At 38.0% G+C, this 18,260-nt stretch overlaps 1 protein-coding gene across 50 annotated transcripts in view; it reads right to left on the minus strand.

The window, feature by feature from the left end:
* Trip12 (thyroid hormone receptor interactor 12) overlaps positions 1-18,260 on the minus strand; it is a 126,225-nt gene that overhangs the window by 81,907 nt on the left and 26,058 nt on the right.

Below are 18,260 nucleotides of genomic sequence, written 5' to 3' on the forward strand. Positions count from 1 at the left end.
AATAAAAAGCCAAAATTCACAAAACTGGCTTAAACCAGCAATACAATGGTCCTTCCTACTACTATTTAGCTAATGCTAATCTCACTGAAGGATGTCACCTTTTAAAAAAAAAAAAACAAAAAAACTGCTGTACAGGAATAGCAAGTAGGTACTGGCTCAGTAGGTACTGGCACCTCTGACTTACACTTAACTGACACCTACAAGGTATGACAACCTGAGTTCTCTATCCCTAGGATCCACATGGGGGAATGAGAACTTCTCTATCCACACACTAATAAGAAAACTGTTTTAAAACATTGTAAAATTGCATGAAAACTATTCTATTTGTTTTAGAAAGGTCCTACGTATGTAAAGGATAGTCCATATTTTCAGCTTTGTAGGACTTGGAGCATATCTTGGTGGTCAAATAAACATGCTTTTCAGGCCATGGGTTTAATTCCTAGCACCACAAGAAAAAGAAAAAGGATTATAATCTTCAAATCAGGGAGGATCTCACTTTATGATGTCTTTATAAAGACAGGGGCATATCCCTTTGAATTTACTATGCTTCTGACAATAGTAAAACATAAGTCCAATAGTCCCAGAATTAAGTTTTTGTAGTTTTTTGGATATTACCAATTCTTTTCTCTCAAAACATCTGAGGAAAACTGTCTATTAAATAATTTCCACATTATATTAACACCAATATTGAGCTATGTCTAGGGATGAAAAAAAAAAAAAAAACTCAAAAGCCCAGAATGCTGGTACATGCCTAATCACTCCAGACAAAGCAAACCAGGTCTACATAGTAAGATTTTAATCGGTGGTAAAGCATATAGTTTAATATGCATGAGGTCCTGGGTTCAATCCCCAGCACCAAAACAGAACTCCCAACATACCCATACACACCAATCCATATCCCAAAGAAGATTTCAAAGAGATCTAAGCTTCATGTCAACAATAACACTGCACCTAGAGTCTTGCTGATACAGATGTGGATGCTTGCAGCTAACCATTGACTGAGCATGGGGACTCCGATGGAGGAGTTAAAGAAAGGACTGAAGGAGTTGAAGGGGTCTGCAACACCATAAGAACAGTATCATCAACCATCCAGACCCCCCAGAGCTCCTGCGGACTAAACCACCAACCAAAGAGTACACATGGTAGAACCCATGGCTCTAGCCACATATGTAGCAGAGGATGGCCTTGGCAGTCATCAATAGGAGAAGACCTTGGTCCTATTAAGGAAGGCTCATTTCCCAGTGTAGGGGAATGGCAGGGTAATGGCAAGTGGGTGGGTGGGAGTGGGACCATCTTCATAGAAGCAAAGGAAGGGGGATGGGAGATGGAGAGGAAGGGGATAACATTTGAAATGTAAATACACAAAATATCCAATAAAAAATATAAAAAAAATCACCTAGTTAAAATTATATAGTTCCATGTGTTATATATATATATATATTTTTAATAATATACTGATCTTTATTAACTTTTAACATCCAATATGTAACATGAATAAACAGTCGCTGGCTTTTCCAGGTACATTAATATTCTAAGACTGGCATGGCATAGTCCTACAGACTGGATATCTTCACAGTTCTGGAGGCTGTGTCCAATTAGATTTGGAGTCTGCAGAAGGTGATCTTCTTTTTTTTTTTTTTATTATTCCCAACTTAATCTTTATTTGGCACTAATTCAAAGCAAACTTCTAGAACATTCCAATCACACATCTCCGTCTTTAACACTAATCTCTTAACCCTGTCCTAACTTCTTTTTTTTTCTTATTTAGAGAATACTTTATTAGTTTTTGTAATCAAACCCACGTATATAAGACCTTACATATTTAATACAGTGTGTTACCCCTGTACAAATGGAAAAAACTTAAGTTCAACATTTCTAGACCAATATGGCTGTTAATTTCTGTACAGTGCCAACTCACATGTGTTATATTTTTAAATGTTTGATTCATACAGATATGATGACACCTACCTGTAATTCTAGCACTTAGGTCAAATTCTGAGGCTATCCTGGGCTAGACAGATAAAACTAACACTCACTCACTCACACTCATGCACTCTCTCTCTCTCTCTCTCTCTTTCTCTCTCTCTCTCTGTCTCTCTCTCTCTCTCACACACACACACACACACACACACACAGAGCAAGAGAGAGAGAAAAGAAAAGCATACAACCCCACACAGGCAAACTTGTACACATCATGCACAATAACAAGCCAAAGCAGACAGAGAAGAAATGTTTTCTAGATAGCGATAGCAGTGATACTGACCATGATGTCCTTGTCATCTTACGTGTGTAAGCTAGGAGTTAGCACACAATACAAATATCACAGTCATGGGGCTGAGTGTGGTCGGCAACAGAGTGCTTGCCAAGCATATGAAAGCCATGGTTTCAATCCACAGCACTGCAAAACCAAAAGAAGAAAAGAAACAAAGAACCACTCCCTGATCTGCTTACTGCAAATGGTTTCACTAGTAAATATACAAAGATGTAATAAAAATAAAGGAAAAAAAGCACCCTGACAATGTGACAGTAAGATACCTGAAAAATACTTATTTTCTACGTCCATATTTGTTTTACAGCTTTTATGTTATAAATTTCCAGAAAAGCAAATGAAACAACAGAACTTATTATCTGTCTACTACAACCCTACTTAAGGCACTGAAATCTACGTTTGTACTGCCACACTCAAACTCCTCCCAGACGCCAACATATGAGTAAACAAACATAACATTAATAGCCAAAACATTTATCTATTTAAATGTTACTTGGCAGTGAGTTACTTTCTGCTTATTTTTATTTCTGCATAATGCTAATACATATTAGTGTTTTTTAAGCAGTGGGTAAGCAAATATTTTATATAAATAATTCGTTTTAACATACTAAAGGAGTCAGGTATTATGGCACATGCTTTTAATCCCAGCACTCAGAAGCAGGTGAGGGAGATCTCTGATTTAGAAACTACTAGGGCTACACAGTGAAAGCCTGTTGGGGGTGAGGAGTGTGGGGAGGAACTAAAGCATAATGGATGTACACTAATGATTAATGATACTATCTGGTGGAGTTAAGAATGACTATACTAACCTATTTTACTAAGTATTATGAGAAGATACATATCGGTCTGATCTTTGTCCTCAAAGAGGTCAGTCTCATAAAATAAAGCATTCAATCTACTGGGTATGCTACTGAAATTTTCCCCCAAAAACCACAAGTCATCTCTACCAAGAGAATATATAGGCTTTTCAAAACATCCAGCTTTAAGCCTGACCTTAAAGAATGAACAGCAATCAAAAGACCAATTCAGTCACCAGCCAAAAGTAAAGAAAAAAAAGTCCACATGCTGCCCAGCAAATAACAGGAAAGGAACCTGGGACCTTCTAGCTCACCTACTTCACTCACATATTTTACACAGTACCAGGAAGAAGGAGAGAAACACAATGAAAAAATGACTACTGATATATTTAGTGCTATAGAGATCTCAGAGCCTTATGAATTACAATGACTGTTAATGAGGCTTCAGTAAATATCTCATTATAATGACTAAATACATTATCTAACTTAATCCTCAAATGATACCAAGGAGGTCATGTTCCCGTTTTCTCAAGGGAAGTTTATCACACACAACCTCCAGATTAGAAAAGTGAAACTGCCCAATGATTCAATTTCCAAATTTTTAAAAGGGCACACTGATCTGTAAATAGTAAATTGTTCCTAACTATTCTAGTATTTGATCCTTAATTGTATATTAAAAAGGAAATGGTATGTAAGAAAAATAGAAAAAACAACAATTCGGTCACACTGAACCATCCCTAGGAAGGGATTCTGAATATAGACCATTGTTAAGAATGAAAAAGGGGGGGCTGGGGTTGGGGATTTAGCTCAGTGGTAGAGTGCTTGCCTAGCAAGCACAAGGCCCTGGGTTCGGTCCCCAGCTCCGAAAAAAAAAAAAAAAGAAGAATGAAAAACGGGACATAGGTAGGGCATGCCTGAAGAGATGACTCAGTGGTTAAGAGCACTGACTGCTCATCTAGAGATTCAATTCCCAGAATCCATGGCAACTCACAACTATATGCAATAAGAGGTCCAGAGAATCTGACACTGTCAAACACCAATGAACATAAAATAAAAATAAATAAATTATAAAAGAATTGAAAATGGCTGGGTATGATGGCACACACCTTTCATCCCAACACTTGAGAATCAGAGACAAGCAGATCTCTGTAAAGTCAAAGCCATCCTGTTCTACAGAGTTCCAAGACAATGAGGATTGTCACAGAAAGAAAACCTGTCTTGAAAAACAGGTGGAAAAAAACAAGAAAAGGAATCCTGGCTGTAGCTCCCTATTCTCTGTGTTTGAAGACAGCCTGTTCTACAGAGTCAAATATTTGTAATTTCCAACAATTGTGGCCTCTTTCTGGAAGTAACCAAGGCAACCACTGTAAATCTTGTTTCTCAGCTCAAGACAAGATAGATCACTAACTACTATCAAGGTTGAAGGTGGTAACTCATGAAACTCCAGGCTAAATTGAGTAATTTTAGCAGTAATATTTACTACTATTGACTAAAATCAACAACTACAACTTATTCAACCAATACAGGAATAATTGCTTTTAAAAGTTATTCAAGGGCTACAGAGATGGCTCAGAAGCTAAGAGCTCTGTCTGCTCTTCCAGAGGTCCTGAGTTCAATTCCCAGCAACCACACGGTGGCTCGCAACCAGCTAAAACGAGATTCTGGTCTACAGGCATACATGCAGGCAGAATGCTGTATACATAAATAAATCTTTTTTTTTTTTTTTAATGGCTCAGGCTCTTCTCCTCGCCTCCATAGTGTGTACTACACCTGATTTGGCTTCTCACAAGACTTTCAGAATCAAGTGATACCTGGCCAAGAAACAAAAATACAAAACGGTCCTATTCCTCAGTGGTTTCGGATGAAAACTGGCAACAAAATCAGGTACAATTCTAAGAGAAGACACTGGAGAAGAACGAAGCTGGGTCTGTCAGGATTCATACAATGGCAAGACTGAGAGTTTATACTGAATTGTGGTCATCGATCAATCCATCCAGATGAATTTCAACATTTAACCTGGAGACTTGCTTGTGTCTAAATTAGGGTGTTTTGTCCAGTAATAAAATTTAGAACCTTTCAAAAAAAAAAAAAAAAAGTTGCTCAAGCCAAGAACAAGTCATCTTCAGCACATAGCAATTTTAGATCAATATGGGCCACAATAAAAACCCTGTTTAAAAAGAAAGCATGAAAATGTCCTCAGATAATTTCCCTCCTATTAAACAAAATGAAGCTCTAGCTTCAATGTCACTGGAAAAACAAAAACAAAAGACAGACAGACAGATGTGGTTGGAGAGATGACTCACCAAAAGGTTTCTTTCCTTCCTAGCTTTCACCATGTCTCAACCAGAGGTTGAGATAATACCCTCTACTGCCCTCAATGATTACGCTCAGACAGACAGACAGACACACACACACACACACACACACAAACACACACGGACGCACTCACACACAGGGAGGGAGGGAGGGAGGGAGGGAGGGAGGGAGGGAGGGAGGGAGAGTAGGGGGAGAGAATTTAGAAGACACTATTAAGTAGGAGAATCAAGATACCATACTATACTGAGAATGAAGGAAAGCAAAAAGTCACCATTGCTCCAGAGCCCTGCAGAAGTGGAACGTGTGAAGATCCATATGGACTAACTCCGATTTTCTGTCTGCCCATTTTTATGCATGAAGCTATCAATATGCCAGATGGTAACTTTACAATCACATAGTCATGCTTTTGCCATCAAAAAAAAAAATCTTTTTGACAATTTAACTCATGTGCCTGCCCATGTGAACATAAAGTTGTAGGCTATTCACTCAAGTAGCAGGAAAGTGGGCTCCCTTTGTAAACTTTGTGAATTCTCAAGGCAGGAAACTGGCTAGCCCCTCTGTAGCCCAAGCTCAAGCAGCCAGATCTCTCCCACAGAGAGACCTATTATAATGTCCAGCCTCTGTAAAGGTCACAAAAGTAATCTCTAGCCCCTTAATAGGACCCTCACCAGATTATGCTAATTTTAGGTGAAAAGTCTGAACAAAAGCCACCAATCCCTGAACGTGAAAACACAAAGCTCAGGACTTGAAATGCCACCAATCCTCATCCTGGATATCTCCACTAAAAACTTCCACCCCACCAAGAAACCCAATATAGACCCCTCCGTTATCTAATTCCCTACTGACTCCCTAGAGGAGAAGGCAGACATCTCTGATTTGTCCATCCTCTCCCTGGACCCTCCAATAAATCTTTCATGAGATTTGCTGCCTGGTGTGACTCTCATCAGAAGCAGCAAAGATGAGAAGAAGCAAAGGTAGAGCAAGGCTAAAGCTCCTAAATTCACTACAATTCCTCTGCTGAAGAGGCTTTCTCTCAACAGAAGCTTCCTCTGAGTGGATGGATCCTGGGCTCCTGTGTCTCAGAATACCTGATACCTTCTTCCCCCAGAGTTGTGCGGCTCCTAGGCATCTGAGACCCTAGGACACCTTCCCATCTGAGCAGGAATGCCAACAAAAGTCTTGTATTTTCTTCTCTTGAAGCTAGGCAATGGTTAGAAGAAATCTAGTTAACAGAAATAACAACCATTCAAGATGAATGGGAAACATTGAACAGAAGGGCTGTTGTAATTAACAAGTGTTTGATAAGGGGGTTGGAGATTTAGCTCAGTGGTAGAGCGCTTGTCTAGCAAGCACAAGGCCCTGGGCTCGGTCCCCAGCTCCGAAAAGAAGTGTTTGATAAAACCACCCCAATTATTCTGTTTATCTTTTTTTTTTTTTCTTTTCTTTTTTTCGGAGCTGGGGACCGAACCCAGGGCCCAAGCGCTCTACCACTGAGCTAAATCCCCAACCCCTATTCTGTTTATCTTAAGTAACATGGGTATAATTTTTTTTTTTCAAAACAGGGTTTCTTCTGGAACTCCAAAGTCCAGGCTGGCCTTGAACTCACAGAAATCCCACCTGCTGGGATTAAAGTTTTGCACCAACAACACTGAGCTTGTTTTACTTGTAGCTCCTACAAAGTCCAGGCAGGCATGTAACTCACAATCCTCCTGTCTTCTCTTTCTTAAGTGTCTGAATTACAGGCATATGATACCATACCTAGTGGTATGTTTTCAAAAACTCTAAAGCAAAGAGGACCTTGGTCTACGTGGAAATAATGTTAACCCTATAAAAGGATACAGGAAAAATAAGTGAATGTATCGTAACAGTCAGTAACTGGCTTAGGACATCATGGTTGAGAGTATAAGGGACATAATAACAGATGAACAGGCAAAAAAGGCCAGACAGATAATGAGTTTGCCTGCAGGTCCTGGGGATCCCCAACATGTTACTGTAATATATGTGTTAGGAGAAATTCATTATGCTATGAGATTTCTGCAGGATTGCTAACATTGGCAGAGAGAACAGACTACATTAAAATGGAAATCTGGAGGCTACAAGATGACTAAAGTCACCTGCCACCAAATGTGACAATCTGATTCTAAGATTCAGGGCTCATATAGTGGAAGGGATAACCAACTTCAGAAAGTTTCCTCTAATATACGCCCCCAGCATAAGACACACATATAAATAGATTTTTAAAGGAATGATTATTTATCTAATAGAAAAATATAGTGACAATTAAATGAAGCAATTCTATTGGGAGATATAGATATGCAAAGCATGCTCATGCTTCTCATATACCTAGTAAAAATTAACAAGTCCTACTATAGTGCAATATCCTTTTTTAAAAAAGGAACCACCTGTGACTCTAACCAAGCAAGTTAAAGATCTGTATGACGGGGCTGGGGATTTAGCTCAGTGGTAGAGCGCTTACCTAGGAAGCGCAAGGCCCTGGGTTCGGTCCCCAGCTCCGAAAAAAAAAAGAAAAAAAAAAAAAAAAAAAAAGATCTGTATGACAAGAACTTTAATTCCCTGAAGAAAACAATTGAAGATCTCAGAAGATGGAAAGATCTCCCACGCTCATGGATTGGCAGGAATATTATTACAAAAATGGCCATCTTTCCAAAAGCAATCTACAGATTCAATGCAATCCCCATCAAAATTCCAACTCAATTCTTCACTGAGTTAGAAAGATTAGTTGCAATCTGCAAACTAATTTGGAATAACAAAAACCCAGGATAGCGAAAACTATTCAACAATAAAAGATCTTCTAGGGAAATCACCATCCCTGACCTCAAGCAGTAGTGATAAAAACTATATAGTATTGGTACAGAGACAGGCAGGTAGGTCAATGGAATAGAAAGGAATACCCAGAAATGTGAACCCACATACCTATGGTCACTTGATCTTTGACAAAGGAGCTAAAACCATCCAGTGGAAAAAAGACAGCATTTTCAAAAACTGGTGCTGGTTCAAATGGAGGTCAGCAGGTAGAAGAATTCAAATCAATCCATTCTGCACAAAGCTCAAGTCCAAGTGATCAAGGACCTCAACATAAAACAAGATACACTGAAACTAATAGAAGAGAAAGTGAGGAAGAGCCTCAAACACATGGGCACTGAGGAAAATTCCCTAAACAGAACACCAATGGCCTATGCTGTAAGATCAAAAATCAACAAATGGAACCTTGCAAAATTGCAAAGCTTCTGTGAGGCAAAGGACACTGTCATTAGGACAAAACAGCAACCAACAGATTGGGAAAATATCATTACCAATCCTACATCCAATAGAGGGCTAATATCCAATATATACAAAGAACTCAAATGGGGGACAGAGCTAAACAAACAATTCTCAGCTGAGGAATATCAAATGGCTAAGAAGCACCTAAAGAAATGTTTACATCTTTAGTCATAAGGGAAATGCAAATCAAAACAACCCTGAGATTTCACCTCACACCAGTGAGAATGGCTAAGGTCAAAAACTCAGGTGACAGCCAATGCTGGCGAGGATGTGGAGAAAGAGGAACACTCCTCCATTGTTGGTGGGATTGCAAACTGGTACAACCATTCTGGAAATCAGTCTGGAGGGTCCTCAGAAAATTGGACATTGCACTACCTGAGGACCCAGCTATATCTCTCTTGGGCATATACCCAAAAGATGCTCCAACATATAACAAAGATACATGCTCCACTATGTTCACAGCAGCCTTATTTATAATAGCCAGAAGCTGGAAAGAACCCAGATGCCCTTCAACAGAGGAATGGATAGAAAAAATGTGGTACATCTACACAATGGAATACTACTCAGCTATTAAAAACAGTGACTTCATGAAATTCATAGGCAAATGGATGGAACTAGAAAATATCATCCTGAGTAAGGTAACCAAATCACAAAAAAAAAAAAACAAACAAAAATACATTGCATGCACTCACTGATAAGTGGATATTAGTCCAAAAGCTCAGATTACCAAAGATACAATCCATAGACCACATGAAGCTCAAGAAGGAGGACAACCAAAGTGTGGATGCTTCAGTCCTTCTTAGAAGGTGGAACAAAAATATTTATAGGAGGAGATATGGAGACAAAGTTTAGAGCAGAGACTGAAGGAATGGCCCCATTCAGAGACTGCCCCACCTGGGAATCCATCCCATATACAGCCACCAAACCCAGACACTATGGCTGATGCCAAGAAGTGTTTGCTGACAGGAGCCTGAGAGCTGTCTCCTGAGAGGCTCAGCCAGAGAATGACAAATACGGAGGTGAATGCTTGCAGCCAACCATTGAACTGAGAACAGGGTCCACACTGGAAGAGTTAAAGAAAGGATTGAAGGAGCTAAAGGGATTTACAACCCCATAAAAACAACAATACCGGGGTTGGGGATTTAGCTCAGTAGTAGAGCGCTTGCCTAGGAAGCGCAAGGGCCTGGGTTCGGTCCCCAGCTCCGAAAAAAAGAACCAAAAAAAAAAAAAAGAAAAAAAAAAAAACAAGACCAATCAACCAGAGCTCCCAGGGACTAAACCACCATCCAAAGAGTATACCTGGACAGACCCATGGCTCCAGCTGCATATGTAGCAGAGGGTGGCCTTGTTGGGCACCAAAGAGAGGAGGAGTCCTTGGTCCTGTCAAGGATAGACCCCACCCTCCCATTGTAGAGGAATGTCAGGGCAGGGAGGTGGGAAGGGGTGGTGGCTGGGTGGGGAGAAAAAGGGATAACATTTGAAATGCAAATTTTAAAAATCCATTTTTTTAAAAAAAAAAGGGCATCTGTAAACCTCAAATCAATAAATAACAAATATATAACTAAAAAAGCAGGAACCATACACGAAGCTATGCTAATGTGTTCTTATCCAAAAATCATCTCTTTTATAAAGATTAGGACAGTACAATCTATAAACTCTTCTTAGTATTTATAAAGTTGGAATTCAGAGTGTGCAAGTCTAAATTTCCTACTGGGTATATCTCATTTATCTACTATACAAATCCTATCTTGCAAAATATTTGAGAAAGATTGCCTCATTCCTCTCCAAGCCAACCATTAAGGTCTAGAACTTTTTGTGTAATAAATTTTTTAAAGCCAAATAAGCAAATTAAAAGTCCATTTCACTGGCCAAAAATATACAAGGAAACAAAATATGCAAAAATGAAATGTTTGTGTTCAAGTAACTGAAAGAAGCCTCTAAACAAGGAAGAATTTATTCTGGTTCAGTATTGCAGAGCACTTAGTCCAAGGTCACTTGGCCAATTAGACTGAGCAGGCATATACATACCACAGAAGAGGAATCATGTGGTACTCAAGAAAAGAAAGTAGAGAAAAGACACTGTCCTTTTCCCCTTCCATTTCCCCTTTATTGTCTAAGGTCACTAGCATACAAGATGATGACACCCTCTTTGGGGGTTGCAGGAGATCTTTCCTCAGTAAAAAGTGTGCCTTGCCACATCACCACCTAGATGACTCTAATAGGGCAAACTGGACATGAAAATTAACCATCATTTTGAGACAACATGAGCGCAACAATGAAAGTTATTTTCTTAATTATAGTAAAATAAATTGGAAAACTAACATGAAGTAAGTTACAATAACAAAATTTTAATATAAACATTCTTATTTTTCCCTGTCTGTTCATCTTGACAAATTCTTATCCTTTTGGGACCAGGAATGTCAATCAGTGGTACAGTGCTTACCTAATAAACTATACCAATATCCTAAGCTCAATTCCTAATACCACAAAATTTTAAAAATTAAATTTAAATTTATTAAATTCTATGAAGTACTAAAGAAGTTCTAGACACACACAATACAGAACAAATAAAATCTCATCAGTTGCAATAATCTCTCATCTGCAATAATCATAAAAGAAAAAGTAAATTCTGTCCAATCTGTGAGCATCAGTAAAAAAAGGGCAAATATCTAAATTAACAAAACATAAAAACATCTGAACAGGATACTGGATACACAGGTGTAAACAGCTATATTCTAAACTATGTTTCAAAGACTCTCTCCAACCTCTTCCCCCTCTCTTAAGTCTATTCATTTCCATATAACTAATATTGATTTTTCAGAACCTCAGCTTAAAACCTGTACATGTATTTGTGAGTACACATGCAGTTATGTGTATGCCATGATGCAAATGTGGAGATCAGAGAACATTTCGGTGTCAGTTTCATGCTTCCACCATGAGAAGTCCAGTAACAGAAAAAGCTCATCAGATGTGGCAGAAAGCATCTTTTCTTGCTAAGCCAAATTGCCAACCTTAAAACTCTTTAAACTGTTAACGAAAAAAGCCCTACAGTTCTGGATAAATATATCAAATATAAAGCAATTATTAAAATTTTTGTAGAACCAATGTCTTAATAAGAGTAAGATATATTAGATTCAAACATCATAAAAATCAAATATAAAGACTATTATAAAAACGAAAGAACTCAGAAAAAAAGGCTATTGTTCTTTTAAGAGAAGAGATTAAGAATGGACTTAATTTTGAAGACTTCCATACATTAAATCATATAAAAATAAAAATGTCAATGCCAGTGAGTTAATAACCTTCCATAAAGAGCTAAAATGTTATATATATATGTATGTGTATATATATATATATATCATCTTTGAAATTAAGACAAAGACCATCTAACAAAAAATTATATAAATCTGGCCAATATATAGCAAGATTTTCAACTCGCAACAATCCAAAAAGCCTTAACTTTTGCGAACAAGCATCTTCCTCTGCACTGCTTGGGTTGAAGCTCTAGCTAAATTGACAATGCTTACTCAGTATTATATTCATGAAGCCCAGGATTCAACTCCCAACACTGCATAAACAAATACTTTCCTCATCAATACCAAGAACATCTCAAGTAATGAAACTCTGCCTCAAATTAAATAAGTCTATGCTCTACTAATTAACATTGCTAAGTGGATATACATTATGCAATCTTTTTGTAAAAACAATTCAGCAATTTAACAAATTGTTAAAGTCATCAAAATTATTCATCTTAGGGTTTATAAATTCATTTTCACAAATAAAAAAGAACCTCACCCAAATGCAGTAATAGGCACATATTCTTTCATAGAAATAAATAACAAACAAGTCAGTCAGCCTTCAGGAGGCAGGAAAGGGCACTAGACTCTCCTCCAGTCATGCAATTTCAAACGAGAGAAAAAGCACATGGGAATTCTAATTCTCATGTGGAACAATATTACAGAAAAGTATATTCCCAGTGAGAGTAACTGGTCAATATATATAGTCTATTACTCCTACTATATATTTTATGTTGAAAATTCAGATACAAAAAAAGCAAACTAATAAAGGCATGGAACATAACTACATTCCATGGTTAAGTGGTGAAACTAAAAATGATCTTATTTTCCTGTAGCTCCCCATTTTGTAGTCTTCATACATACTTTTACAGTAGAAACAATAGAAAAAATTAGCACTGACACAATTTTAAGCAAAATTGCTATAAAAATTCACTTAACCCCACCATTTGCCCCTGAGAAAACAGGTGAAAGCACACTGTACAATTTAAATGATACTGCATGGCCAAGAGGGAAGGGATAGCCTACAAATACCTGTGCTAGAAGTGGAAAATGCTAGAAGTATCCCTGAGAGCAAGCCAACAGAGAAGCAGTGGAAGGAAGTTTTTTTTCCTAAGGAAGAAAAAGAGAACAGAAAAGAGAGGAACAGATCAGGTATCATCCAAAAACTCAGAGGAAAGAGAAAAAGAAAAATAGGAGTAAGATGTCTAGTTCATTACAGACAGCAATGAAAGATGTAAAATAAAAGGAAACAGTCAGAAGACACTGTTTTCTTAGGAATGAATGCAAATTAATTATTCTTTCAAAAAGGAAAGTGGTCTGAAGTTATGGCCCAGTTAAGAGCACTTGATAGTTCTCGATGAGGACCCAGGATTCATTTCCTAAGCACCTACATGGAAGACCGCAGCCAGCTGTAATTCTAGTTCCAGGGGTTCCTGTCATCTTCTTCTGGCCTCTGAGAGGAGGCATATATACAACACGCACACATACATGCATACTAGCAAAAATACACACACATACACACACACACACACACACACACACACACACACACACACACAAAATGAAAGTGAACCTTAAAAAAGTAAAAAGAAAAGGTTAAATTAATTTACTAACCAGAGCCTATAATCCCAAGATTCAGGAGGAAACTAATGTAAGAAGATTCAAAATGGGCCCAGCCTGAACTAAACAGAGAAGCCTTGTTGAGGAAGTAAAAAGCAAATTAATGAAATAGAGAGCCAACTTAAGAGGGTATTCTTGATTTGGGAGGAGGCAACTACACAACAGTGGCAGCTTAATCCTATATGAAAGAAAACAGCAAATGGAAACTGAATAGAAAATTCTAGGAAATAGTGGTGTGCACTGTAGGGGGTGAGATGGTAGGGCATCCCTTTAATCCAAGCAATGGGGAGACAAGAGGCAGGAGGATCTCTGAGTGGGAGGCCTGCCTGGTCAGAGTTCCAGGCAAGCCAAGGCTACACAGAGAAACTCTGTCTTAGAAAAACAAAAAAGTAGGAGAAAAACCTACTTGTTAAATGCTAAGCTGAATGAGAATATTCTTTGACTCTAAGTACTCCTTTCATCGTTGAGATCAAGAGGACTCTGCAGTTAAAACAGGCTGACATGATTCAGCTGATTCTAAAAATCAAGCAGTCTAAAAATCAGGTCTACCGGGGTTGGGGATTTAGCTCAGTCCCCAGCTCCAGGGGGAAAAAAAAAATCAGGTCTACCAGAAACTGGCTATATGGAATTGAGCTACCTTATACATTTTTTTAAATTTATTTATTTAATGTATATGAGTACACTGTAGCTGTCTTCAGACACACCAGAAGAGGGCATCAGATCTCATTACAGATGGTTGTGAGCCACCATGTGGTTGCTGGGATTTGAACTCAGGACCTCTGGAAGAGCAGTCAGTGCTCTTAACCACTGAGCCATCTCTCTAGCCCCCTTATACGTTTATTAAACAAGAATTTCATACCTGCCCAAAATTTCCATGAGTCTCAACTGAGAAAAAAAAAAGTTTTAGGTATAAAACACCACTATAGTGTCATTGTGACAACTCCACAATGATCATTTTCCTCATTTGATCTCTAACAATACACTTTTACAAATCCACTGTTCCTAGGCTGAAGAAATGACCTAAAAGCACTTCACAATTCCAGTACTGGGAAGCATAGACAGAATGATCTCTGTGTGCCAGCCTGTTCTACAGAGCAAGTTCCAGGACAGTCAAGGCTACACAGAGAAACCCTGTCTAAAAAAAAACAAATAAAACATACACACAAGACAAAAAAAAACAAAAACAAAAATAACACAAACAAAACACAAAAACAATAAAACAAAAAAATAAAAAACAAAAGGAGCACATCACAAGATATGAGCCGAGTTCCACTTTCAGTAGTTCACAACCACATGTAAAAACTATGACTGCAATTGTTCTGACCCAATTAAGTTCAATCTTCCCCCTCACAAAAACACTGGAGAAATATTCTCAAGTAATTACGTTAGGATAACATAGTCCAGGATTTGATGATCGCACTCAATTTCTTCCCGGCTGGGAGTCTACTACCCTCGAAAGACTCAGGATAGGGGAGGGTGGCCAGACATCAAAGCAGTATTTTCATTACATAAACAAACAAGTTCTTTTAGACCCAAAGATGTTTGATTATGTATTTATATATACTAAAAACTAAAAAATAAATCTTATGTTCAGTATTAAGTCATTACACTGCACTTCAACACAGGCGTTTCAAAGAAGCGCATGGGGACCCCAATAGAGGAGAGAAAGGACTGAAAGAGCTGAAGGGGTTTGCAAGTCCATAGGAAGAACAATATCAACCAACCAGACACCCCAAAGCTCCCAGGGACTAAACCACCAACCAAAGAAAACACATGGAGGGACCCATGGCTCTTAGCTGCATATACAGCAGAGGATGGCCTTGACCAGCATCAATGTGAGGAGAGGCCCTCGGTCCTGTGGAGGCTCGATGACCCAGGGTAGGGGTATGCTAGGGTGGTGAGGCGGGGGGGGGGGGGGGGACAGGAGGTTTGTGGACCAGAAACTGGGAAGGGGAATAACATTTGAAATGTAAAATAAAATAATAAAAATTTTAAAAAGAAATGGTAATAAAATGCTAAGCTTAGGATAAGCAAATAGGACCTCTTTTGTATATTACTTCTCTGAAGGATTTTTTCTTTGGGAATAAGATGTCATAAACTAGTTATGTGACAGAAGATGATGATCCTGAGTTTCTGATCCTTAAATACTAGGATTATAAGATATGTACCTTGTCCAATTCACAGTATTGGGATCCAACCCAAGGCTATGAGTATGTTCTAGAATAAAACTTACCAATAAACTTTAAAAAAAAAGACATACTAAAGGTTGAAAATCAGTTTGATAAATTGGTCATAAAAAACAACAGCTGTGCTTCCAGAAGACCCACTTTTTGAGGACCCCAGCACCCACATAATAGCTCACAATCATCTGTAAGTTCCAGAGTACCGGATACCTTATTCATGCCTCCATGGGCGTCAGGCATACATGTGGTGCACAGCCACACATCCATTAAAAAAAAATAGAAATAAAATTTTAAAGCTTAAGTTTTAAAAGAAAATTGGGGCTGGAGAGATGGCTCAGCAGTTAAGGGCACTGACTGCTCTTCCAGAGGACCTGGGTTCAAATCCCAGCAACCACATGGTGGCTCACAACTGCCTGTAACTCCATGCAGGCAAATAGCAATACACATAGTTTATATTATTTAAAAAAAGAAAAATAAAGAAAATTGAGAAAGGTAACTATTACAGAACTGAAGGAAGGCAAAACTACAAGAATCTTTACACATTTCTCACATTATTTTCAAACATTTAAGATTTTTATCATTTTCTTCAAAAGGGAGTAAAGGATACATTACCTGAGGGCTAGAGAGTTAAAAACATTTGCTGTTCTTGAGTGGGATTCCCACAACAAAGACCAACCATTTCCACCCATGCACATCTCATGATTTACAACCACCTCTAAATCCAACACCCTCCTTCTGAACTCCATGGACACCTACATAAATTCATATGTAGACACATAGATAATCACTGAATTTAAACAGAGTAAGAATTAACTAAATAAAAGGATTGTCTTAAAAACACAGAGGACCAGGGAGATTGTGTTTCAAGGTAAAAAGTACTCGACATACGGAGTCTGCCAACCCAAGCTTACCTACCTAAGATGGAAGGCCAGAAGAGAATTTACAAAGCTGTCCTCTCATCTAGACGCGCACGCGCGCGCACACACACACACACACACGCACACACACACGCACACACGCACAGCATGTGCACCCATACACATAGCTCATGCACATACACAATAATAAACTATTTTCTTAATATTTAAATTAGAAATTTGCCATTCAAAAATCAAATGGAATTCCAATTATTACAGCTCCATAAAGTTACTTACACCAACACAACTCTAATCACAAGAACTGGTGATTTCTGTTTGTTTCTAACTTTTAGGAGGATATGAGTGAGACAAGGTCTAGCTACATAGACCTAAATGCTGTGCAGTTCAAGAATAGATCAAATTTGGAGGTTTTCCAACTTCCTCCCCTCCAGAGTACTAGGAATACAGGAATGAGACCTTGTCTAAACCAACTCAATTATAAATGTTACTGTAAGAAACTGCTTAAATTTCATAAAATACTGATATACCAAACACTGGACAAAATATTGCTATGGATATTAGAAGCAATGCTCTTGTATGGCTCAAAATGTTGGCAGTTCATGTACCAAAAATACATACCTACACTTGTCCAAAAGATAGCATGAATATAAACACATGTACTTACAAATTTAAAGACTTGACAATATGCCAGCCAAGGTCAATAAAAATATTTTAAGTAGATTGTGAAATCAATACATTTTTCTTTTACTTTTGTGTATCCTCTGTTCTGATCATAATTATACTTATCCATATCTCAAAACTGGGTATGGGGACCTTTATATTTTGTTACTACCTAAATTGTAGTGTTGCTGAATGTTGAACACTTAAATATTTTCCATTTTTAACAATATATGAAATGAACCAGGCAGTAGTGGCACACACCTTTAATCCCAGCACATAAGGCAGAGGCAAAAGGATCTTTTTGGAGTTTGAAGTCAACCTGGTCTACAAAGTAATTTCCAAGACAAGACTACACAGAAAAAAACTTGTCTCAAAACCACACCACCACCACTACCACCACACAAAAAGTGAAATGACACAACATAGGATCTAGGATTAAATGCTCAAAAAGTAATGTTATTCAAATTAACTAGTGTTATTTTTAAAACCATCAGCATAAAGGTTTATCTGTTCCATAAACTGAATGCAGAAAAACAAGAACTCTACTAAATGTAACACTAAGTATGCACATTACAATACTTAAGATAATCAGCAACTCCAAGAAACAGAAAGACCCACCTAAGAACTAAGGCACCCTGCAACCTTAATCCAAAAAACTGAGAGTTCTATGGCATAGGCATTAATTCACACACAAAACTAGACTGGTTCAAAGATCTTACTCATAACTATATGGCTAGTTATAGTCAACATGACAAATTATTTTTCATTATCCACATCTGACCTTCTAATTTCTTTTTAATGATTTACCAATATATATGACTGCCTCAAACTGTTAATTTAGGTAATCATTCTAAAATAACTAGAATTCACTGACCCACTTCACGCTAACACTGTATCACTAGACTAAGAGCTATGCTTGACTAGTTCTGAGTACTTTCTGAACAGTGACAGTCCATGAC

This window comes from Rattus norvegicus, chromosome 9, assembly GCF_036323735.1.
Source record: "Rattus norvegicus strain BN/NHsdMcwi chromosome 9, GRCr8, whole genome shotgun sequence".
In the NCBI taxonomy this organism is placed as follows: Eukaryota; Metazoa; Chordata; class Mammalia; order Rodentia; family Muridae; genus Rattus; species Rattus norvegicus.